Consider the following 24,274-nt stretch of genomic DNA (forward strand, 5'->3'; position numbering starts at 1 on the left):
ATCTGCAGGTTGCCCACCATTGCTATAGAGCAACTCTTCCAGCCTTTGTGACCCAGATGCCATTATCCCCCACAGAGTGGGGAAGGACTATATAGCAGGGCCAGCTTTAGGCCAATTAGCCCGATTCCCCTGAATTGGGCCCCGTGCCTAAAAGGGTACCGCGCCCTAAAGCAAGAGGGGCCCTGCGCCCTAAATCTGGAAGTGTGCTGGCGTGCCAAGCACGCTGCAGGTGGGGGCGTTGGCCCCGGACGAGTGCGACGGCTTCTGTACGCCGCAGGAGGGGTGAGTCGAGCGCAGGGATTTCCCTGCACCGGGGAAGGGGGAATTGGCCACTGGGTTTGATGGGATGGTGGGACTCTGCCCTGTAGCTGGGGATTTAAAGGGGCAGTGACTTTTTCATGTGCAATTTTTTTTTTTTTTTTGGTCAACAAAAAATCCTGGCTGCCAGGGACCCGTCAAAATGGTTTGAATTGGGCCCCACACTTCCTAAAGCTGGCCCTGCTACATAGTGTCACCACCTGTCCCCAAAACCCCCCTCCATGGTGGCATCCAAGGAGCCTTCATGCAGCTAGCCTCTATGCCACACGGAAAGTAGACTTAAACTCTGAGGCATTGCCATTCCCTGTTCCTGCCTGCACAGTAGGTCTGCTGCAGATGGAACTCTCTACAGCTGTATAGAGTGGTGCTCCACAGTGTCTTTCACCTTAGGGATGTCTGCTTACATGCTGTTTGCTATTGTCTAATACATTCATATGAAATGACATGATTTTGTGAAGGCTTCTTACACCCAGTGTGGGTCTTGAATTGGAAAAAGAGAGAAGCTGTAGCACCCTGAAACCATCAGCTTAATGTATAATTAAGATCCATCTTAAAATATACACAGGGCCTAAATAACATGCCACAGGGACTGCAGGAATTATCCTTGTTGAAGTTTATTTTACTATGGCAAACACTTTATTCATCTGTATCATCCGATGTTTATATGAATGAAAGCAATTAGCTCAGCAAGCCATCCCATTAGAGAGCTGGTTCACCCACCTCAAAGTACCATCATTATTTTTGTGCATTAATCTGGGACTGAGAAGTCATTTTAGGCACATCTCTAACAGCAGAAATAGGCAGCTTATTTATGTTAAGTATTGGCTTTAGAACTACTGCAGAAGTGGTCAGTGTGTAGCAGAATTTGGCCAGATTCTGCACTCATTTAAACTCATGCAACCCAATACAATGGGATAAGAGAGCGCAGGGTTTGCCCTTTTTCTGTAAAGGCTGAGTGGGAACATATAAACTCACCACTCAAACAACATTCTGTTCTCTGCTTTGCTTTTCTCTTACTTTGGCTATCCCAGCTCACAAATGTGCTCTTCTCAGGTGGAGGGGCGTGTCATCCTCTGCCCAACATTAAAGGTGATCAAAAATAATTTCAAGGACTTCCAACATCTTAAAACAAACAAACACGCTGAATTTTACTGAACGGAGAGAAGGATTTGTCACAGGAAAATACCTGCCTATTGTCCTGTTTATTTTTAATCATCTCTGAAATTGTTTCTATGATGTATTTCCACAGGGATAAATAAACCCACACAAGTAGCTGAGTGTGGGAGGCAAGGAGATTATTGGTATGAACTGTCTATTCCCCACCCACTTCCATAACTGATGCTCACGGAACTGATTTGTTTGTAGTTTCTGGTCTTTCAGGTCTTTTGTATAGGTTTGTCTGCCATGGCTTCTACATCCAGAGCCCTCAAGGACTTGTGCTTGGAAGGCTGCTGATTTTTTTTTTCTGGATACAACTCTTTTGCAGGTTAGATAGAATCATAGAACACTAGAACTGGAAGGGATCTTGTGAGGTCATCGAGTCCAGTTCCCTGCCCTCATGGCAGGAACAAGCACCATCTAGACCAACCCCTAATAGATGTCTGTCTAACCTGCTCTTAAATATCTCCAGAGATGGAGATTCCAAAACCTCCCAGAGCAATTTATTTCAATGTTTAACCACCCTGACAGTTAGGAAGTTTTTCCTAATGTCCAACCTAAAACTCCCTAGCTGCAGTGTAAGCCCATTGCTTCTTGTCCTACCCTCATAGGGTATGTCTACACTACCACCCTAGTTCGAACTAGGGTGGTTAATGTAGGCAACCGGAGTTGCAAATGAAGCCCGGGATTTGAATTTCCCGGGCTTCATTTGCATGTTGCCGGGCGCCGCCATTTTTAAATATCCGCTAGTTCGGACTCTGTGCCCGCGGCTACACACGGCTCGAACTAGGAGTTCCACGAGGAGTAACGGTAGTTCAGAATAGGAAGCCTAGTCCGAACTACCTAGTTCGTGCCGCATGTAGCCGCGGGGCATGGAGTCCGAACTAGCGGACATTTAAAAATGTCGGCGCCCGGCAACATGCAGATGAAGCCCGGGAAATTCAAATCCCAGGCTTCATTTGCAACTCCGGTTCACTACATTACCACCCTAGTTCGAACTAGGGTGGTAGTGTAGACATACCCTTAGTTACATGTAATTATAGAAAGGCAGATTTCAGATTTCTGGGCCAGAGCCCTGCTCCTATTAGGCAATGAAATAACCTAGACTGTGATCAATTTGGGACAGAGACTCTCTTTGTTCTGTGTTTGTTTGATATCTACCACAATGTGGTCTTGGTCCATGACTGAGACCCCCTCCCCCAGGCTATATGACATTATATGATGGGGTGTCACTTTACACCACTCCTGAAAATAGTTCAAGAAGAGGCTATTGGACTGGATGGGCTAGATCTGGATGAGCTGTAGGCTGGATATACAACCCTAACTGAACCTGAAGCCCAGCTGGGTAAGAAGAGGATGAACTTGTATAAAATCAGAAAGAAGAGAACAGAAAGAGGGGTGAGAGGCCCATAGCCAAGCCTGGGCTGAGAGGGTATGTCTACACTACCACCCTAGTTCAAACCAGGGAGGCTAATGTAGGCATTCGAAGTTGCAAATGAAGCCCAGGATTTAAATATCCCAGGCTTTATTTGCATCTTCCCGTCCGGGCACCATTTTTAAATCCTCCTAGTCCGAACTAACTGCCCGCGGCTACACGCAGCAGTCAAACATTAACTCGAACTAAGTCCTCAGTTTAAGTTAACTGTTACAACCTCATTCCACAAGGTGTAACAGTTAATGCAAACTAAGGACTTAGTTCGAGTTAACGTTTGACTGCCGCGTGTAGCCGCGGGCAGTTAGTTCGGACTAGGGGGATTGAAAAATGGCGCCTGGATGGGAAGATGCAAATAAAACCCGGGATATTTAAATCCCAGGCTTCATTTGTAACTTCGAATGCCTACATTAGCCTCCCTAGTTCGAACTAGGGGGCTAGTGTAGACACACCCAGAAAGAGGAGTAGGAAGAAGTCTCCGGAAAACCCCAGCAAAGGTGAGACTGTGTGGGCTTTCACTGCTAATTGTAGGATCTCTAGGCAGGAACCCAGTATAGATGGCAAGTTTGGGTTCCCCTGTCTGCCACTGTGGGAATGGCATGCAGCAGGCAGTGGACTTTGAAGAGGGACTTAGGCAGTTTGGATAGAGAGACTTTGATACCTGAAGAGAGGCAGGGCGGACTATAATAACTTGACTGGAGGGCCTAGCCAGGAATAGGAAATGCTGCAGCTTGTGGAGCATAAGAGAGGCTGCCAAGTGAGAGATGGGAACAAGGGGCTGAGAAACCACAAAAGGAGATGTCAAATCAGTGGGGAGGAGCACCAAGAGGAGCTACCAGGAGGAGTCACTGCGGTGAACAGAGCAAACTGCAAGACATACCACAAATAAGAATAAGTGGTCAGATTTTCAAAAGACCTCTGAACTTTGTGTGGAACTCTTTCATGAGCCAGCCAATCGTGTGACAATGGGGAATTGCTGGGTGTGGAGCACTTTTGGAAATCTTGCCCTTAATTAGATCTATCCACAGGCGCTTGAGTGCTTCTGAAAAATCTAGTCTGAACTGTGGGTTCTGAGTGCTTGAAAAAGCTGACCCTGTGTGTATGGTAGAAGCTCAGAGCTCAGCCACTTAAAATTGCCACAAGAGGGTGCTTAAGGAATGCATGATTTCAAACTTGGTTACTAAACCAAGGCTTCCGCTCAGTTCCCAAGTAACACTAGTAAATGTGTTTACATGAACAAGAAAACAGGCTACCCAGAGAGAGAGCCACAGATTACACTTCATCACAGCAACTGCGTAAGGGCCAGGGTAACCGAATATAAACTAACCAAACTACGCAAGGGCCATGATAAAGTTACTGGGTTAGACCCTCTGCTATTGTAAATAAGTGCAGTTCTATTGACTTCAGTGAAACCACACCAGTTTACACAGCTCTTTGCAGCTCATGAGATCTAAAAACTATAATTTAATCATTAACCAATCAGGATGCTTTTACTATGTTACTGACCAATTAAGTTATCAACTTGCACTAAGTTATTAACTTAAGGTATTTCCCTTGCCATGCTGCTTAAATGTGAGTAGTACAATAGTAAATGAAGCAATGAAGTCACGCTACATTGGGACTTTTGGGTAACGTTGATAGCTAATTAGGCTCCTGAGCCATTAAGACAGTGATTCTCAACTCGTTTCAGTCCATGGACCACCAGGCCAATCAAAAAATTTCCGTGGACCACCTCCTTTTTGAGACATGAAAACAAAGAGCAGAGAACGAACATTTTGGTTTGAAATGTATTTCTTACTAACAGATATTTGGTGCCTGCCCACGCCGTGTGACTTTGGACAATGTTCCTGTGGACCACCAAAAAAGTCACCATGGACCACCAGTTGAGAACCACAGCACTAAGAGTATGTCTACACAGCACCCAAAACTTGAAATAAGATACGCAATTTGTGCTGATGGGAATCAACCAACTATCAGGCCCACAGATGGGGGGAGAAAAAGGATAGTTACCCCAAAGCCAAGCAATGCAAAGGGGTCTGGCGCTCCTGGCTGCCACTATGGTTACTATAGTGACACCAGGAGTCCGAGTCCCTTTAAATTGCTGCTGGAATGCCAGACCATGTGCTCCGGGTGGCTCTGAAGGTTGGGGGGTCCAGCACTGCAGTCCAGGAGGAGCAAAAGCAGGGGAGGGCAATAAAACAGCAGCGATTCACCAATGTTAGCCCCTGGTGGGCCGCTGCTGCTATATTTATCTGCACCTCTGCAGGTATGGGTGATCACTGCTCCCATTGGCCAGGAATGACGAACCAGGGCCAATGGGCGCTGCGACCCCGAGTATCTGCAGAGGCTCAGGTAGATATAGCAGCGTGGGAACCCACCAAGGATGAACCCTGGCAGACCGGATCTGGCCCACAGGCTGGCATTTGCCCACCCCTGCTCTAAGGGCTGCCTTCCCCAGCCCCGACCCTTCTGCCTAAGGCCCCATCCTTTCTGGGGGCGCAGGGCTGTACCTCCACCTTGCCCAGGGGCCCTTGGAAGCTGTCAGCTCCCCTGCCAACTACTAATATGCTCCATGAGTCAGATCGTAAGCTGTATACATTGTTATAGCCCCATTGCAATTTACTCCCCATGAGGATCTTTCCCAGATGTTTTTTTCCAGGCACATGCAGTCTAATGAGCTGAAGCAATGTGCAGTTACATTTCTGCTTCTTGCCTCCTGCCTTGCTAGCATTTATGAAGTGCTTTTGTTGAAATGGGAGAACTCATAAATATATCCCCCACTCCTTGGGGTATTGCAGAGCAGCTTCGAGCACAGGGGCTATCATAAGCTAAGCAGAATCATTTTACAGGGAGCCTTATGTGAACCACTGGACGGATCACCACTGAACAGACTCTTGTGTGTTATAGTTCCTGTTTTGCAGACAAATGTAGAAGAAAGCAGGCTGCTCTGGAAATGACTTTTACTTATTGTTGAGATTTCTTTTAACTTGTTTAGCATAGCACCTAGGAGCCCTGGTCGTGGCCTACCACCCCCTGTGCTAGGAGCTATATGACACAAAACAAAAAGACAGCACCTACTGCAGAGAGCAGACCATCTGAGTGTAAGACAAAAGAGAACAGATGGAATCAGACTGACCAATGCGTGGAGGTGGCCAGGACACGGGGTGTGTCTAGACTACACAGTTTTTTCGAAAAAAAAGTTGCTTTTTTTTTTTCGAAAAACCTTCACCCACGTCTACACGACCGCCACGTTCTTTCGACAATAAATGGAAGGATTATGGCAGGAAGGCAGCCAGCGGAAGCCTCTGACCACATGGCTCTCCCTGCCTGTCTGCCAAAGAAGCATGGCATGAGCCCAAGACCCCTGAGGCCGCCAAGGACGTTCCAGGGAGCCATCCCACGAGGCTTCTAGAGGCACCAAGAGGCGAGCTCCAGCCTGTCAGGGCCAGGGGTCCTGACACTGTTAGAACTTGGGGAAGAGGCGGAATCACTCCAGGCTCTACATTCCCGCTGCTGCAGTGCAGACATTTACGCCCGCATGGCCGAGGGGCTGGCCCAAAAAGGACACCACCCCAGAACCTTGGACCAGGTGTGGGCCGAGGTAAAGGAATTGCGGCAGGGCTATGCCAGGGCCCACACGTGCCGCTCCACCTCGGAAAGCACCTCACCACTGCGCACATTTCCAGGAGCTGGACAGACTCCTGGGTGGTGGGAACCCCTCTCTGCCCCTGGTCTTGTCCAGTCCAGGTTCCAGACACCAGTGCAGCATTGCCAGGAGGAGGCTGAGGACAACCCAGAGGAGCAGCTGCAGGATGAAGGGGAGGAGGAGGACCCCAACTGCAGTCTGGTCACCCTGACCTTGGAGGCCTCGCAGGCATCCTCTGACGCTGGTGAGGAACATCAGGTGAGTGAGGTCGGGGTCACACACACAGAACGGGGGAGGCTCTTCCACTGTTCGGGAATCCCAGCCCAGCAAAGCCAGCCATGATGGTGTCCAGGTCTCCGAGGTGGACAATCCTGTTCAGCAGCTCTTAGTTGATGGCCCTCATCACCTGCAGAAATAGACACATACAAACACACAGAATAGGAAGTTAGGGTATGTCTACACTACAAAGTTAATTCGAACTAACGGATGTTAGTTCGAATTAACTTTGATAGGCGCTACACTAGCCCTCCGCTAGTTCGAATTTAATTCGAACTAGCGGAGCGCTTAGTTCGAACTAGGTAAACCTCATTCTACGAGGACTAAGCCTAGTTCGAACTTACTAGTTCGAATTAAGGGCTGTGTAGCCCCTTAATTCGAACTAGTGGGAGGCTAGCCCTCCCCAGCTTTCCCTGGTGGCCACTCTGGCCAACACCAGGAAAACCCTATTGCCCCCCTCCCGGCCCCGGACCCCTTAAAGGGGCACGGGCTGGCTACGATGCCCATGCCAGGTGCAAGCCTGCCAGCACCCAGCTAGCAGACCCTGCACCTGGCACGGCTCGAGCCAGCCACCCGATGCCCCCCAGCCTCCCCCTCTTCCTGGGACCAGGCTGGCAGCTCTCGGGAGCTTGCCTGGGACCGCAAGATGCGGGCACCCGCCTGGTCTAGTGCGGACATCGTGGACCTCGTCCATGACCTCCGCACTAGGCACAGGAAAGTGGCTGTCTAGGGCAGGAGAGTTGCCAGCCTGGCCACCCAGGAGCAGGTGTGCATGAAAATCAAGGGGGTCCACTGAGACCCCCGACCCTGAGCCCTGAGCTTACAATGGCCGTACTGGGTCAGACCAAAGGTCCATCTAGCCCAGTAGCCTGTCTGCCGACAGCGGCCAACCCTAGGGACCCTGGAGGGGATGGACCAAAGACAGTGACCAAGCCATTTGTCTCGTGCCATCCCTCTCCAGCCTTCCACAAACTTTGGGCAGGGACACCACTCCTACCCCCTGGATAATAGCGCTCCATGGACCCAACCTCCATCACTTTATCTCACTTCTCTTTAAACTCTGTTCGGGTATGTCTACACTACAGCGCTAGTTCGAACTAACTTAGTTCGAATTAGTTAATTCGAACTAAGCTAATTTGAACTAACGCGTCTAGAACTAAAAACTAGTTCGAATTAGCGTTTTGCTAATTCGAACTAGCAAGTCCACATTGAGTGGACTCTGAACAGGGCTTAAGGATGGCCGGAAGCAGTGCCGGCAGGGCATCAGAGGAGGACTTAGAGCGTGGAGATGCTGTCTCAGGCTAGCCGAGGGCTGCACTTAAAGGGTCCCGACCCCACCCCAGACAGACAGTTCTAAGGGGTGCCCCGCTTGAAAACCAGTCCTGGCTTGGATTGCCCGGAGTACCCACACTGGGCACATCACACCACTCGGCCATCAGCCTGGCTGCACTTGCCGCAGGCTGCCATCTGGGGAGAGGGGCCAATCGGGGGGCTGCAGGAGAGCTTCCACCCCCAGAAGCCCGCAGAGCCAGCCCAGTCCTCCTCATCGGGGGCTCGTACCCCATTCCTCCCTCACCTTCTTCCACTTACCCTTCCCTAGCCCCCCTTCTTATTGATGTACAAAATAAAGATAACGTTTCTTCCAACATTGACTCTGTCTTTATTGAACAAAACTGGGGGAGACTGGGAAAAGGAGGTGGGAGAGGGGAAGAGAAAGGCTGGGAGAGGGGAGGGCAACTAACATGATCAGGGGTTGGGAACAGGTCCCATATGAAGAGAGGCTACAGAGACTAGGACTGTTCAGCTTAGAAAAGAGGAGACGGAGGGGGGACAGGATAGAGGTCTCTAAAAGCAGGGGTTGGGTGGAGAGGGTGCATTCAGAAAAGTTCTTCATGAGTTCCCATAAAGAAGGTCTAGAGGACACCAAAGGAAAGGAATGGGTAGCAGGCTTGAAACCCATGGGGGCTAGGGAAGGGTAAGTGGAAGGAGGTGAGGGAGGAATGGGGTACGAGCCCCCGATGGGGAGGACTGGGCTGGTTCTGCAGGCTTCTGGGGGTGGAAGCTCTCCTGTAGCCCCCCAATTGCTCCCTCTCCCCAGATGGCAGCCTGCAGCAAGTGCAGCCAGTCTGATGGCCGAGTGCTGTGATGTGCCCAGTGTGGGTACTCCGGGCAATCCAAGCCAGGACTGCTTTGCAAGTGGGGCACCCCTGAGAACTGTCTGTCCGGGGTGGGGGTCGGGTCCCTTTAAGCACAGCCCTCGGCTAGCCTGAGACAGCAGCTCCACGCTCTAAGTCCTCATCTGATGCCCTGTCGGCACTGCTTCCGGCCATCCTTAACCCCGGTTCAGGGTCCACTCTGTGTGGACATGCTAGTTCGAATTAGCAAAACGCTAATTCGAACTAGTTTTTTAGTCTGGATGAGTTCATTCGAATTAGCGCTGTAGTGTAGACATACCCTGAGAGGGGTTGCCCGAGTCTTTTGGACGTGCCCTCTTCCCCCCACAAAAAAAACCCCAGGAGCCCCCTCTCCAGGCGGCTGCTCCCAACAGTAGGGCAGGGTGAGGCCAGGAGCCCTACCTCACTCCCACTCCATTGCCACCTTCCCGCCCTTTCCTGTTACACTCCCTCTACCCCGCATGGACTATCCCCCCAGAGGGACTTACCTCCATCAACATGGTGCCAACAGTAGCTCTCCCCATGCCAAACTGGTGTCCTACTGAACAGTAGCTGTCAGGGGTGGCCAGCGTCCACAGGGCAATAGCCACCCTCTTCTCCAGGGAGATGGCAGGGCTCAGGTGGGTGTTCTGTCATTGCAGGGAGGGAGCGAGCCAGGTGCACAGCTCCTGGAAGGTGGCCTTATGCATCCTGAAGTTTCGGAGCCAAGGCTGGTCGTTCCACCATTCTATGACAAGCCGGTCCCACCAGTCTGAACTTGTCTCCAGCCTCCAAAATCACCCCTCATGGAAGAAGTTCGGTGTCAAGGACAGTGTTGCTGCAGCCCAAACGAGGGGCTGAAGGCTGGGTTCAGAAACCAGACCTGGCATGAACACCATGAAGGTCTCATGAAGTTGCAGCAGAAATTGAAGCACTACAGTGTGGGGCCATCGCCTGCCAGGGGCACCTCTGAGTCCATGGCAAAAAAACAATTGAAAGTACATAAACCAACTGGGGAAAAAAATGCTGTGGTGTCCCAGAAAGCAGGGCACTCAAAGCAAGCACTGCAGAAGTTTTGCTGTCCCTCTAGGAGGTAGGCAGGCCAGCTGCAGGAGCAGAGGAACAGCTGTTCAGGGGGGTCCCTTAAAGCACACGTCTCTGCAAAGAGCATGCTGCAGAACCGGAAGTAAAGGCTGCCCCCATGCCCACGCAGTCTGGACTCTCTTTTTCGATCCGCTTAGAGCAATCTAGATGCTCTTTTTTGAAAGAGGCGTGTAGTCTAGACGTACCCAAAGTAAGATTTATCACCACGCTATGCAGTGGTCTCAGTACCCCCCTCCCAAGTGATTGCCCCAAAGAAGAGGAGGAGAAGCGGCAGCAGAGGAAAGCTGATACAGAGTCAGTTGGAAAGGCAAAAGGTAGATGGCGAGGCCTGGCCAAAGCTGGGATATCCCCTGCGAGTTAAAGGGGAGCTCTTGCAGAGACTCTTCGGAAGAAGAGGATGAACCAGATTTGGTAGGAGAAGCTGAGCCCAGAACAGGAGGGCAGAGCTCAGGAATGGGGGTAGATTCACAAGCAGGGAGGCATGGGTGGGTGGAACATTGTGGGAAGCCAGCCCCTTTGCAGTAGGCCTAGGTGGAGGGCTGTAGGAAGTTGTGTCCAGAATATGGGCTAGTCCTGGAGGTATGTGCCTTGAACAAGACCTGACTGAGGGTTACAGGAGACGATTCATGAAAGAGAGGAGGGTCTCTCATGCAGGAAGCCTGGCTAGTGGGCCCTGGAACAAGGGTTAAAGGTACTGGGATCAAGAGTTAATGATTCTCAGGAGGGTGACCTGGGAATGGAATTGAACAGCTGCGGGCTTGTAATTTTGTGTTGCTGTTGAATTTTAGGAGGAACTTCTTTATAGGAAGGAAGTTATGAAGTGTGGCACTTCATGTGAATGAAAAGGTTTGAATTTACTATTACACTTTGTATGGGTGAGCATAAGGAAACTGAGGAAGGCACAAATGTGGTGCCAGGGCCTGCTCTAGTAGGTTGCATACACAGGGGCTGACGTGACCGTATCCAGTGAATGGAAATGGTGTATGAGACACTGGGTGGGTGTGGGGTTTGTTTGTTTGGGGGGGGAGTGTTCCACTGAGTAGGGAGCCTTGTCCTAGTCCAAATGCCAATTTGTCATAGACTTGGCTGCTGACTGCTATGCTTGTGTTGCAAAATACAGCAACTTCAGCTGCAAAATCTTTCAATACATATTACCCAGGCTCTATGCTGTGAATCACTGATTGGTGTTCACGATTGTAACAGCCCAGTGGAGAAAAAAGTGTAAGAAATGAAAGAGACTAATATTATAGTTTTACTTCCTGATACTTGTAATATTTCTGGGCCAGAACATTGCAAAGTCAGAGCAGTGCACTGTCCTTACTTTTTTATTCTTATTGTAAAAGCTGCAGCGTTCTCTTCCCCCCCCCCCCCCCCCCCTTGTTCTATTGTACTGACTACACCCTTTTCAGGGCCAGCTGGAAAGCCCAGAGCAATCAAGCCTGAGTGTATGATCTATTTTCTTGTCTGTAGTCTCATCACTCATTCCTGAATCAGCACTCTTCTTTCCCATTGATTGCTACTTTAATTGAAAAAAGAATCCAAATGCATGCAGTAAACATCTAATGTCATGGTATAGGGCAGAAACCACCTTTATTAAAACTAACCTATACACTCTAATTTACAAGAGCAGAGCCTGCAGTAAACAAGACATTTTCCAAGCTTTTATTCCATTACTATATCTCCTTGAAAATCAAAACACAAGGCAGGCTCTTCCCTTGGCCTTGAACTTACAAGAGTTTTATTTCAGTATCAGTTCTTTCCCCTCCACCCTCCTGAAGGAGAATGAAGGATACTAGAGCAGATGAGAGAAAAATAAAAAGGAGTGAGCAAGCCAACCACTGTCCAGTCTGAGTCATATTCATACAGAACCTTATCTTCCTCCTGAAGAATGAGTAACTTGCACTGAAGCTGAGGGTATAATATGGTAGGGGGAGGTGGGTCTCAGATGCTCTCACTACATCCAGAAGTTAGTTAGTATTCAAAGGTGGCTTTGGGCAGCAACACCTATTACTTCCACTAAACTCCTTTATGTTTATCTTTCTACAGTTCTTAGTATGTGTTGAGAGAGCAACCGCTCAAGGCTGTAATGTCTGTCCTACTGGTTGGAGCTAGTGTTGGGAGCCAGGCTACATCATATCCTCAGGACAAGAGTCTGAGATATGTCAAAAAATGGATAGAGCATTCATTTCAGTAAGTCAGGATACCAGAGTCAAGCAGCAGGAGCAGATAGCACAGAGGAAGTGGTCCTAAGAAGACGAAAGCATTGCACAGATAGCTACTTCCTGCTTTTTCTGTTTGATTAAATAGAAGCAGGGAACCAATCAGGTCACTCCGGAGGTCTGCCAATCATATCCCAGGACTGAAGGCCAGTATCAGAGTTACGCTTCTAGTTCTACATCTACACTGCAGCACTATTTTGGGATACTGGAAGTGTCCCAAAACAACTATTCTGCGTCTTTTGAGTGTGCCCGTTATTTCAAAATAGAGTCTGAAATAATGGGCGTGCTATTCTAGCATCCTTGTAACCCTCATTTTGGAAGTTTCAGAATAGTGCTTTATTTTGAAATTTGGCACTGTGTAGACAATGCCAAATTTTGAAATACGCTATTTTGAAATTACCTTGAAAGAAGCTACACAACTTGCGTAGCACAAATTATGTAGCTTATTTTGAGGTAAGAGTGCAGTGCAGATGCACCCTTAGTGGCAGGTCAAAACTTACTAGGCTCTGAAGAGGACAGGGCTTCAACACTATGGTTCTTGCCAGCCTACACTTTAAAAGGGTCACAAGATCCAGGAGGCGATTAGTCATATATAAGGCTCGACAAATCCATGTATCTACTCACCCGTGGTGAGTAGATTTCAGCCGGTCACCCCGTTCACTGGAGGTACGCACATGTGCAGTGTGGGCCTGGCACATGTGCAGTGCAGGGCTGGCGAGTGGATTTTGCTGCAGTTTGTCTAGCCCTGGTCATATATATGACACCATTAGTCACATAAAAGATGGCCTTTAGAAAAGGGAAGGATGAAGACAGGGGCTAGGCAGTGGGGCTGGTAGATGAATAGAATTACTTTTGTCAGAGTGCTTTTGAAGAATCTCAAGGAAAAGAGTTGGCAGGCCTACTTATTTTTCCTCAGACAACCAACAGCTGAAGGAGAAAGGTCTTGGTTTGATGGAGTACCTGAGTCAATATGTCCTGTGAAAGGGATGTCCTTGCCTCATACATCTTATCTAGCTGAGGACTTATTGTTCTCCCATAACAGACTGCTTTGCATTTTCTTATATGTAGAGGTCTTTATGTCTATAGAGAGCCTGCATTTTCCACCTAAGGATAATTGAAGATTGTACAGAATCATTTGATGGACCAAAATTCAGAAAAAGCCATACATGACTATAGGAATAGGCGACATACTGATCTTATTTGCTGGTAGCATAGCTAAGGGGGAAAACTCTCCAGAAACACCTATGCAGCAACGTATGGTATCATTTATGTTGCCTTTAGTCAATAAAGATGCACCTGTTTTTTTCCAGTCATTTTCTTTTGATCAGCAATTAGAACTAAGCCCTAAGTAAGAAGTTTGTTTAATAGATGACCCTGAAAGAAATCCATGTAAAGTCAACTTTTCTTAATATAATATTAACTTGAAATTGCATTAGTAGAAAATGTACAAGAAATTCCAATGAGCCTTACTATATTAAAGAAATTCCACATTTCAAAGGAATCTAGGGAAGATCATTTCCCATGGAATTTCAACAGCACGTTGGTGTATTCTGTACTTACTAATAGGTGTGTGCAGTTGCCTGCTTAGCACAATAAGCTTTACATCCTGACTTCTGTGTTCTGTCACTGACTCTTCCATTGACTGATGCTGTGACTCCAGGAAAGTCACTTAACGTCTCTGTGCCTGAGTTTATCTATCTTTACAATGGAGATACTACTACTTCTCTACCACAGAGTACTCTTGAGGCTACATTAATTAACACCTGTAAAATATCCCCAGACCTTAGGTAACAAGTGTAAAGGGTTATTAACAGAATAATAATCAAATCATATATTGCCAATATTTTTGGCAATGCATTATTCAGTGAATGTTTTTAAACTCTTTGTCTAGCTGGGCTGAATATTTGCAAATAATTAATATGGCAAATCTTATGATTGTTCACAAATGTAGTCTTAGAAGATTTTGTTATGATTAATTATACACTCAAGGCTAATTACATTAAATATGCTGCCTAAATTGTGGAGGTACTCTACTTATTCTAGACTTTAAAAAAAAACCCACCTCTTGCATCAATTACACTGAGGCTATGTCTGGACTATGGAGTTTTTCCGGGTTACCAGATGTATCCCGGAAAAACTCTGCCACATCCACGGAACACATCTGCTCTTCCAACATTTTTTGTGGAAGAGCAGATGCGCTCTTTTGGAAGTCCTGTCTTCCTCATGCCAGTGTAGATAGGCCAAATTTCAGAAAAGCCTTTTCCAACAAAACTATCAGAAAAAGGTACGCAAATTACAGAGCACAATTTGCGTATCTTTTTCTGATAAAAAGCGGCTGTCTAGACATAGCCTGAATATCAGTCCATATTTAACTAAACATTATAAATAAATAATAAGGCTGAATCTAATATTCATGTCAGGGAAAACCTGAACTGAATTTGCCAGGGACAGAGTCTTTCCAAAGTCTGGGAAGCCTATTTTTCCAGAGTGTTTTTGTTAAATAACCATGCTAATTGTTTGCCCCAATTGTGCAGATTCCACTGGAGCAGGAGGTGTTTCTGATTATTCCTTTTGTTTATGGTATTAGAGTTAGATTATTGTTGATCTTATTGTTCTTATTTGTAACATGTTTGCCTCAGTAGGACAGGCATTGTGGCAAGCAAGTTGGAGTCCAATCTAGAAAGCAGAATGTTCAGAAGTGCAGAAAAAAGGCTCCAATTTCTCAAGCAGCGTGCATATTACTCCTCCACTAGGATTATTAAATTGTAATTATAGCCTGTTGATCCCAGATACAATGTTGTTTCTAAATACAGTTCTCTAAGGCTTTGACTGATATGTGTTTTATTTCTTAACCTGTTAATGCTTAGTAAAAATACCGCATTTGCGTATAAGAGCAGGTGCAAGTCAGCTTTCTCCCAGTCAAGCTCCATGATAGAAGCCTCAGTACTGTACTACTCCGAACAGGATTATGTCCAGGGTGTTTCATCCTCCCAAACCAGCACGGATAATCCCAGGAATAATTGTAGCCAATGTATTTTTTAAATGCATCACTGTACCTGTAGAATCTCAGAGGCAAGGAAAATACAGAGATGTATGAGACAGTGGTGTGAGCAGTGCCTTAATGAATCTGGATTTCCCAATCCAGACCTTATCTCAAGTTCTCCTGTAGCATTGTGCTAATCACATCTGCTTCAATTTCCCACCTCCCCTCTCTTAAACTGGGAAAAGAATACAGGGGTGTTTCAGTGATTGGTGATTGATTGAACTTGATCCTGCTCCGATTTACATTAGTAACAAAACTCCAGCCCTAACCTTCTTAAAGCTCATGACATGATTTTGCCCCTGCCTAAATGGCATGCAGGGACTTTATAATGTGTAGGCCTCGTTGGCTTCAGTGGGAGCACAAGCAGGCTTACTATTTGTCAGATACTTTGCACCTGAAAATCACCAAGTAAGTGCTCAGTATTGCCCATAATTTCCATGCACAACAGTTTGGGATTAGATTTTCAGAAGTCTATGTGATAGAGAATGGCAAGTGTAGTCCATTGGCCCAGACAGCCACAGCCCTGCTCTTATTATTGGAATTCAGCTGGAGGCAATTTTTGATTTGTAAAGGGTGAGGGTGAAGAAAGAAGCGCCATAGCATAACAGTTGGAAAACAGAAAGTGAAAAAATCACTTTATAATCAGAGCTATTGTATTTATTATTTTAGTTTAAATTCACAATACTGAGTACAAATGGAGTAGTAAAGCAAACTGGAATACTTTTTTAAAAAAATCCATAATCTGGAATGAGCTCATGGACCTAGTTGATATACTCTGGGGCTATGTCTACACTCGCAGCTTCTTGGCCAGAAATATGCAAATGAGGCTAAGCATGGAACATCTCTGAGCCTCATTTGCATACCTAATGAGCCACCATTTTTGCAGAAAAGGCTCTTTTGCCAGAAGGAGCTGTCTACACTGCCCCTTCTTGCAAGAAAAAGCCTATTGCGCAATGCCGTTCTTCCTGAAAAGTAATAGATGTAACAGCATTGCGCAAGAGGGTTTCTTGGGCAAGAAGGGGCAGTGTAGACAGCTCCTTCTGGCAAAAGAGCCTCTTCTGCAAAAATGGTGGTTCATTAGGTATGCAAATGAGGCTTGGCGATATTCCACGCTTAGCCGCATTTGCATATTTCTGGCACAAGAAGCCGCAAGTGTAGACATAGCCTGAGTGAATTTATCATTTACTTTTCTTACCGGCATTGTAGAAGTACCTTTAAGACCATTGTCCGTTTCTTAGCCTTGCACCTTGAAACAACATAAAGTGGGTGAGTTTTTCCCCTTAGAAAACTCCTGCTCTGTTGTTAATAATTACAACCCCCAGGTAAAAGATTATTAGCGTTTATAAACTTAGGTCAGATGCCTTTTTAACTAGAAAGGGAAATATTTCTACTTCTGGAAACAGACGTATTTTAAATAACACTTTAAAAATTGCGAGGAAAGGCCCTTTAAAAAAAATCTGTTCAGATTTTGGCCAGGCGAAGTTGGCTGCATCGGTTTTGCCTCTAGAGGGCGGTCGCTCCTTAGCTGGGCTACGATAAATCAAATTCTCCCTAGGGCTGCTACTCTTTAAAGTAAAGACTGAAAGTTTTTTATTTTTAAAACATGCCATTACCATGTGTGCCAGGGTCTGGATTCCACGCAAGAATTCCAGCGAGTGCTCCCGAGCATGTGTGCCTGAGATCTGTTGCTGAGCTAGCGGGGGACGCAGCAGCAAGATAGTGTGCTGGCAACACTAGGAAAAAAATCCCTTTTCAAGAGCAGACTTTGGGGTCACAGGCCCTGAGCTAGTGACGGGCAGGAGATGTGGCAGAAAAGAGGTGGTCAAGCTTGCAAGTGAGGAACTGGATGCACAGGCACAAGGATGAACGTGTCCTGCTTTTCCCTGCAGCACTGCTTCGTTCCAGGGAATAATTCTGGAGGGAGACTCTACCTTCCTTGATAAAGGTAAGATACTGAATACAGATGATTAGGGACAGGAGGGTCTTAATCTGTGGAGCCTTGGGAGTATTTTTAATACACGTTACCAGGATCCTATATTTCTAAACCCACTGATCCCCGAGGGCGGCTACAAAGGGCTCTGTTCATGATTAACATCTCAATTATTTCTAGTGCCATCAGTACCTGGACTGACCCCGCAAAGTGCGGTAACCCCAGGCTCCGTAAAGCGCCATGTGGAGTGACCCGTGCGAGGATGGGCTATCCGCGCCCTGCCTGCTCACTGATGTGCTCTGGCGGAGGAGACGAGTGTTAAACCCAGTCGCGACCTAATCTGGAGGAGACTGTTCGCCTGGGGATGCTAGTCAAGACCAGACGTCGCCCCCTCCTCCCTGTCCCAATGATATCACTTGAATAAGCACACTAGGCTGCTCGTTGGGTTAGTGAACTAATATTGCCCGTAGGTTTTTATTTCCTAAAGTAACGGGGCTCTCTTTAAGAGCTTTGCTCTTTTAAAACCGAAGCTCCTCTTTCGGGCGTGACGCACAGCGACAAATCCACACCCTGAGCTTTGAGCGCGTTTTGATCAGCTGGCACTTTCCACGGCTCTTCCCAGAGGGGTTTTAAAAGGAGGAAAACCCCGCTTCGGGGTAACTTTTTTTCTCTCCTTTATAGACAAACCCAAACACCCATCTGGCTCTGCGGAGTCCACAGATGTGCTGTGTTCACGGCGCGCCTCTCTGGGGTGAGCAGGTGCTGACTCTACTTAGCCCCTGGCGCACAACTTGGCTGGGGATTTTAGAAAGTTGGCCACTGATCGGGGGTGGGGTGCGCGATTTGGAAACTGGAATGTGCTGCTCGGGGAAGCATCAGGGGCTGTCGAGCTGTTCCCGCTGGGATTGCTGGTACCCAGAGCCCTTCTAGGACAACGTCTAGCTTTGCAGAGCGAGGGCTTCACCGAGCCCGGGTTCGAGGGGCTCTTAAGGAATTTATTTTAAAACTCCCAACAGCTTTGGGCTTGGGAGGTCACCCCATCTGCAGAACTAGACGGAAGACCGGCTTCCGCTTTAAAATGTGTTTCGAGACGCAGGGAGAATTACTCCATAGAACCATTTGGTGCCTTTAAAGGATACCTGCGGTGCAAGGGGGGCCTAGCTCCAGAAGAGATTGCCCAGAAAGTGCGACTCTTCCGGGGAACAAGGCAGGCGTTATATTATATCAAACCAGCCCGTGCAGTGAGCGCCCAGCCGCGGCAAGGGGAGCACCGCTGGGACAGGGGAAGGAATGAATGAGGAATTCCTGGCTGGGAAAGGAAGGCCGGGCGGGCACTGTTTTAAGGGGGGGGGGGCAGGGTTGGCAGAAAGAAGGGTCCCAAAGGCAGGGCCCGCCATGCCCGCTTTATTTTGGGATATTAAGAGACAACAGGCGTGACACAGCCCCCCTCCCCCGGCTCTGCGTGGCGAGGAATGTTACGCCCGGGGAGGTCGGGAGACAAATCCTTCTGCCGTGTTCGACAGGCCCCTCTCTTCTAGCGGCTCCTGAGCAGCGGGGCTGGCGCTGCGGGCAGCCGGGCTCTGACGCGGGGGGCAGGCCAGTGCGCCCAGCTCTGCGGGGGATTCGTGCCCCCGCGCGCCGCAGGGCTCACCCTTCGGAAGCGGCCCCCGCAGGGGCCAGTGATTGTTTTTCAGGGGGGGCTCGGCGCTTCTGACCCCTCCCCCCCCCCCCGCCCGGGCGAGTGTCACGCGCGGGGTGTTTCCCGAGGTGGCCGGCGCTGGAGCGCAGCGCGGAACGAAAAAGCCACCGCGGGGAAGTGGCTGTTCACTGAGGGCTCGGCTCCCCTGTGCGCGGAGGGGCGCGGCGGGGACATGGGGACCGAGCTGCCGGCTGGGGACACGCAGCGCACCTGCCACGCTGACAGCCGGGGCTGGGGAGGCACTCGGGCAACAAAGCCCTCTGGGCACCCGGGTGAAAGACGCCGCTGTCTGCAAAGAACCGGCTTCACCGCCCTAGTCCCCCCAGGTGCGGGAGCCCTGTACTCAGAACTGGCAGCCAACCGTCTAGCTACACCCCCATTGTGAAGTGTGTGTGTGTGTGAGTGTGTGAGTGTGTGTGTGTGTGAGTGTGTGAGTGTGTGTGTGAGTGTGTGAGTGAGTGTGTGTGTGTGTGTCCCACGCACACAGCTCTTTGGGGGGTAAAACAGCCCTAGGGGCTGGAACTAAGGGTGCTGCCCCCCCAGTAGTAACCACGTGGGTTTCTGTCTTCAGCCCCCCCTCCCCACTCTCCAGAGTCCCAGCGCCACTGAGAAGAGCGCCCGCTGAAGTTGGCGGTGCGGCTCTGGGCCGGGGCGGTGGGTGGCCGCGGGAGTAGGTGGCACTGGTGTTCAGCGAATGCAAAACCCAGGACAGGTTTGCTCCGGCTGCCCCCGGCCTTGCGGGAGGCGCTGAAGCTCGTTGCGCCGCGGTTCCCTCTCCCAAACCACCCTGTCAGCCGCCCTTCTCCGCTGGCACCGCCCACCCAGCGGCGGAATGAACCCCCAAGTTAAATCGAATTGAATCTCGATTTAAACCCAGGCCTAGCAGCTCTTGCAATTGGGCTCAAGGAATGGGTGTGAAAACCTGCGCTGTTCAGACCCAGTAGCAATCGGGACGGTGTTTATTGTTCCCCCGCGTTCCCGTCCTCCGTGTCTGTCCTCTCCTCGGACAGACGAATTTGTTATTTTAAAAAATCGATTCCAGGTGCCTAGGGAAGAACCAGACTTAGAAGGGACGCGCCTTTCTCCACCCCCACCCTCCGAAAAAGAAATTCATTAATGTCACAGTGTTTTCTAAATCTCCGTGGGGCGAAACTATTGTCTTAGCCGGTGCCTCGATCATCCCCTTTCATGAAATATTAACTGGGGATGGCCAGAGGCCAGGCTGACTAGCAGCAGGATGCTTCAAGAGAAAATCCAGCGCGGATCAGGTTGTGTTTGCGAGCTCTGAAATTTGTTTCTTCTTTCAGGCCCCCGGACTCTGACAATTGCTTTGCCAAGAGCATCGTGGAAAAAGTTATAAACCGCATTACGTAATCGGAGACCATCAATAAAACCCCTCTTTATAGGTTTTCTGGTGGAAAAAAAAGTCAAGGTAATGATTTTCCTAAAGAGAGCTGTGTGTCTAATTTCCTCTGAGTGTACAATATGTACCGGGGGTAGCTATTCAGAGGGAAGTGAAAAGCGGCAATCTAACGCCTTTTAGGGGGAAGATTAACACTTGGAGCTGGTTTTCTAAAACTGTCCAAAGTACCTGTACGATAAATAAGAGGATCCGTGCAGATCTCGTTTGACATTCTGCGAAGAAAAGGCCGTTTTACAAACTTCGTATAATGCGAAGGATGGGCTGTTCTAAACATACCCTGCAATGAATGTTTAAGAGTGGAGGGAAATACTTAAACTTCCAAATGTTTTGTTTAAAAAGTGTCGTTTTAGACATGAGAGACATGCTCTGTGGGCCCAATCCTGCACTCCTTTCTCGGGCAAAAAAGCCCGTTCAAGTCAAGGGACCTTCAAAATTAACTTCATACGCGTGTGGCTTGTTTTAATGGTTTCGATATTTCCCTGGGCAAGGTATTCATTCGGATTCATTGTTATTATAGCTTGTTCTTAGGGTTTTTTGTTTTTTGTTTTTTTCCTTTTTGCAAGTCTGTATCTGCGGAATGTAAGATAAAAAACTGACAGGGGAAAATATTTTGAAACAAGATCGCGATGGTTTGTGTTTATTAAATGAACAAATGTTCGGGGTAACATGTTAGAAAAGCCATGCTAAGAAAGTATTGGGGTCTATTCATGAATCGATCGCCTAAAATCCGCGGCGGTGTATTTAGGATGGAGATTTTAAGATATCCAGAAACTCTCCTGAATGTTCGTACGATTTGAAACGATTTCAGTTAAACCATCAAGAGGTAATAAAACGCGTAATACCAAACAGGGTATTCCATAGTGGTCGAATACTGAAACAGCCACCCAGATTGTAAAGGGTGAAGTCCCGCAGAGAGCTGTGTGGGTCTCATGTACCATTTTAACTGTGCACCTGTGTTTTACCAAACTGCTGAATGAGGACAATGTTCGTTTTCTATTTTAAGCGTCGCCAAGATTTGTATCTACCCAATTGAGATTAATTTATTTTTAGGATGCCAAAATAGGACCTCAATATATTTTCCTTCTGGTAGAAATATTAGTATGCTAATGATTCGTTCTGCTTTCTGTTATGCTGAGAGGCACTAATGGGTTCCTTCCCCACCCACACACACACTTTCTTTCCCAGTTCTCCTTTCAGCTGAGCAAGTCCAATGCTCTGCTCGAGTTAGGCGTGCTATTTGCTGGCTGTCTTTTGCTGCCCTTGGAGCGATTGCGTGGCTAGCGGCGCCATTTATTTAAAGAAACGGAGTTGAAACCAAGAGGCGCCTTACACTGCCCTGGAAGATCTTCGTGTCTTACCGCCGGGGAAACGGAGCAGCGAGCTCCAGGCCCCAAACCGACGTGGCCACTCGGGCACCGCCGCGTTTTTGCAGATGAATTCCGAAGTAGCGCTTTGCTGCCCAGTCTCCTCGAGCGTTGTGTTGGTGCCGGATTAGAACACGCCACGTCGGACGGGTTTTTGGTTCTGATTTACACCTGCTCAGGGTGTCAAGCCCGATCCTAAAGAAGCGTTCGGGGATTAAAGCCAGCTGGCTCGAAGGAGACAGCTGCTTTCTCCTCCTCCCATGATTTCAAATAGGTCCATAGACATTTCGGGTGGTTCTCCCTTGGAGAGAGGCTCGCCCAGAAACGTTTCTCTTGCGCACAGAAAGGAAACGGATGGAGCATCAGGAAGGGGAAGAAAAGCTTCCTGCACCGAAATTGGGGCCCCTCCAACATCCATTTCTCCCTATAATCCGAGTCGGGGGCTCCTCTCCCCTTTGAAGTCCATGGGCATTGAACTCAGACACGCCTTCCAGGTGATTTTCCCAGTGGGAAGATCTATAGTTCATAGCTCCGGGCTTTGGTGGTCTCACTCCCATCCACTATAGCTCCAGGGTTTGACCTCGCCTGGTGACTGGGATGCAGTGGGCGGAGGTCAAGAGCCCTGGCCAGGAGGGAGATGGATGGCACAGTGTGGTTAGGAGAGCTTGAAGGAGATTAAGGGTAGAAGCAGGAGCTAGAGCCCTAATTTCTCTGTTCTACTAACCACACTGATAGAATGGTCACCTCTGGCCACAGTGACACACCCTTCTGTACTCACCAACACCCATTGACTGACCTACCCCAGAGAAGGAGGGTTGGCCTGCTCTGCCTTCACGGTGATTTTTATGGCACTTTCTTGTGGCCTTTCCAGGCTAACTTCACCAGAGCACCAAAGGTGAGGCAGGGCCCTGGTGGGGGAAGGAAGAGGGTATAGCCTGGGGACCAAAGCTTGCTACCTCCCAGATCCATGACTTTGCCTGCTGTCTGCTGCTTTCCTTTTGCTAGGGTTGCCAACCCTCCAGGCTCATCCTGGAATCTCCAGGAATTCAAGATTAACCTTTAATTAAATACTATGCCATGTGATGAAACCTCCAAGAACACATCCAACCAGAATTGGCAATTCTGTGGCTCTTGCATCCGCACATACTAACTGTGCTACCCACAAGCTATCCACAGGCAGGCATCCCGCCCAGGGTCTCCCACCACCAAGCCAGGCTGGGGTGGGAGGAATAGGAGGCACCTGCCCCTAGAGCAACAAACAGGTTGACAATGAAAACCAGCATGAAAGACAGGGTGGCTTTGCATGCCAGATGCTGCAGATCATGTCCTGAAAGAATTGGTGAGTTCACATATCACCTCCTTCCCCTGGCTGAGTTGCAGGGGAGATATATCCAGTGGCTTTGGGCCTGTGCAAAGCAAGCTGCTCCCTCCAATGGAAGTTAACTAGAGTCACTAAGCCATCTCCTCAGACTTTCATTGGCCCACACCAGGGCACTAAATAGGAGAGGCCATTATGTTATTTTAGTGGCACATCGGCCATTCTGTTCACTGTCAGCACTGGCCAGGTCCTTGCAGCAGAGAAACTGGGCACAACTGTCCTTTCATATGTCACTTTCTCCCCCCATAGTTCCTCCAGCAGCTCACATTTTCTTCAGGAGGAGCAAATCCCCCTTGTTTCGTTGGTGGCAGGTGCAGAGATGGGAAAGTAACTGAAGAAGCCATTCAGATGGCAGGGTAGAGTCAAGAAAGGACAATGGCACAGTTGCATGCAAATCCCAAGGGCAGATTAAATTCTGGATGGATAAGGAAGCAATATTACTGGGTAATGAACACAGGCAGTTGCCACTGGCAAATTAATTATATTTCAGAGCTCTGAGATTCTGTCCAAGCCTAAATCATCCTCCACCAGTTTTACTATATGCTACTCTTGCTCAGACATCATAGGCTTAAGGCAGAAATTATTGGGTGAGGTTCTTCAGCCTGTGTTATTCAGATGGTCAAACTAGATGCTCCTAATGGTTCATTCTGGCCTTAATCTATGCATTTATGAATCTGTGAATTATTATTTGGAGTGCTTATTTATTTTATAGTACTGTAACTCCAACCCAGAAAAAGCAGAACTTCACTGAGGTAGTCACTATGCATGCCTGTAGTTAGAGACAGTTTTTGCCTCCACAACAAAGGAAGTGTATATTATCCCTCTTTTTATGGAAAGGGAACTGAGTCACAGAGAGATTAAGGGTTAGATTGTTATATCCTTACTCACATTGAATATTCTCTTAGACCCTGCATTCTCCCATTGACTTCAGTGTTACTACTTGTTCGGTAAACTACAACTCAGTCAGACTATAAACTCTGTAAGTGCCTAGCAATAAGGCCATAGACACTGAATGTAACAGTAATCCACAATCTGGCTCTAAGCAGGGGTAGATTGGCCTGACAGGATACCAGGAATTTCCCGGTGGGCCATCGTCCGGTGGGCCATCGTGTCCTCGCACCATTGCCCCTC

Source organism: Pelodiscus sinensis, chromosome 8 (genome assembly GCF_049634645.1).
Source record: "Pelodiscus sinensis isolate JC-2024 chromosome 8, ASM4963464v1, whole genome shotgun sequence".
NCBI classification, from domain to species: domain Eukaryota; kingdom Metazoa; phylum Chordata; order Testudines; family Trionychidae; genus Pelodiscus; species Pelodiscus sinensis.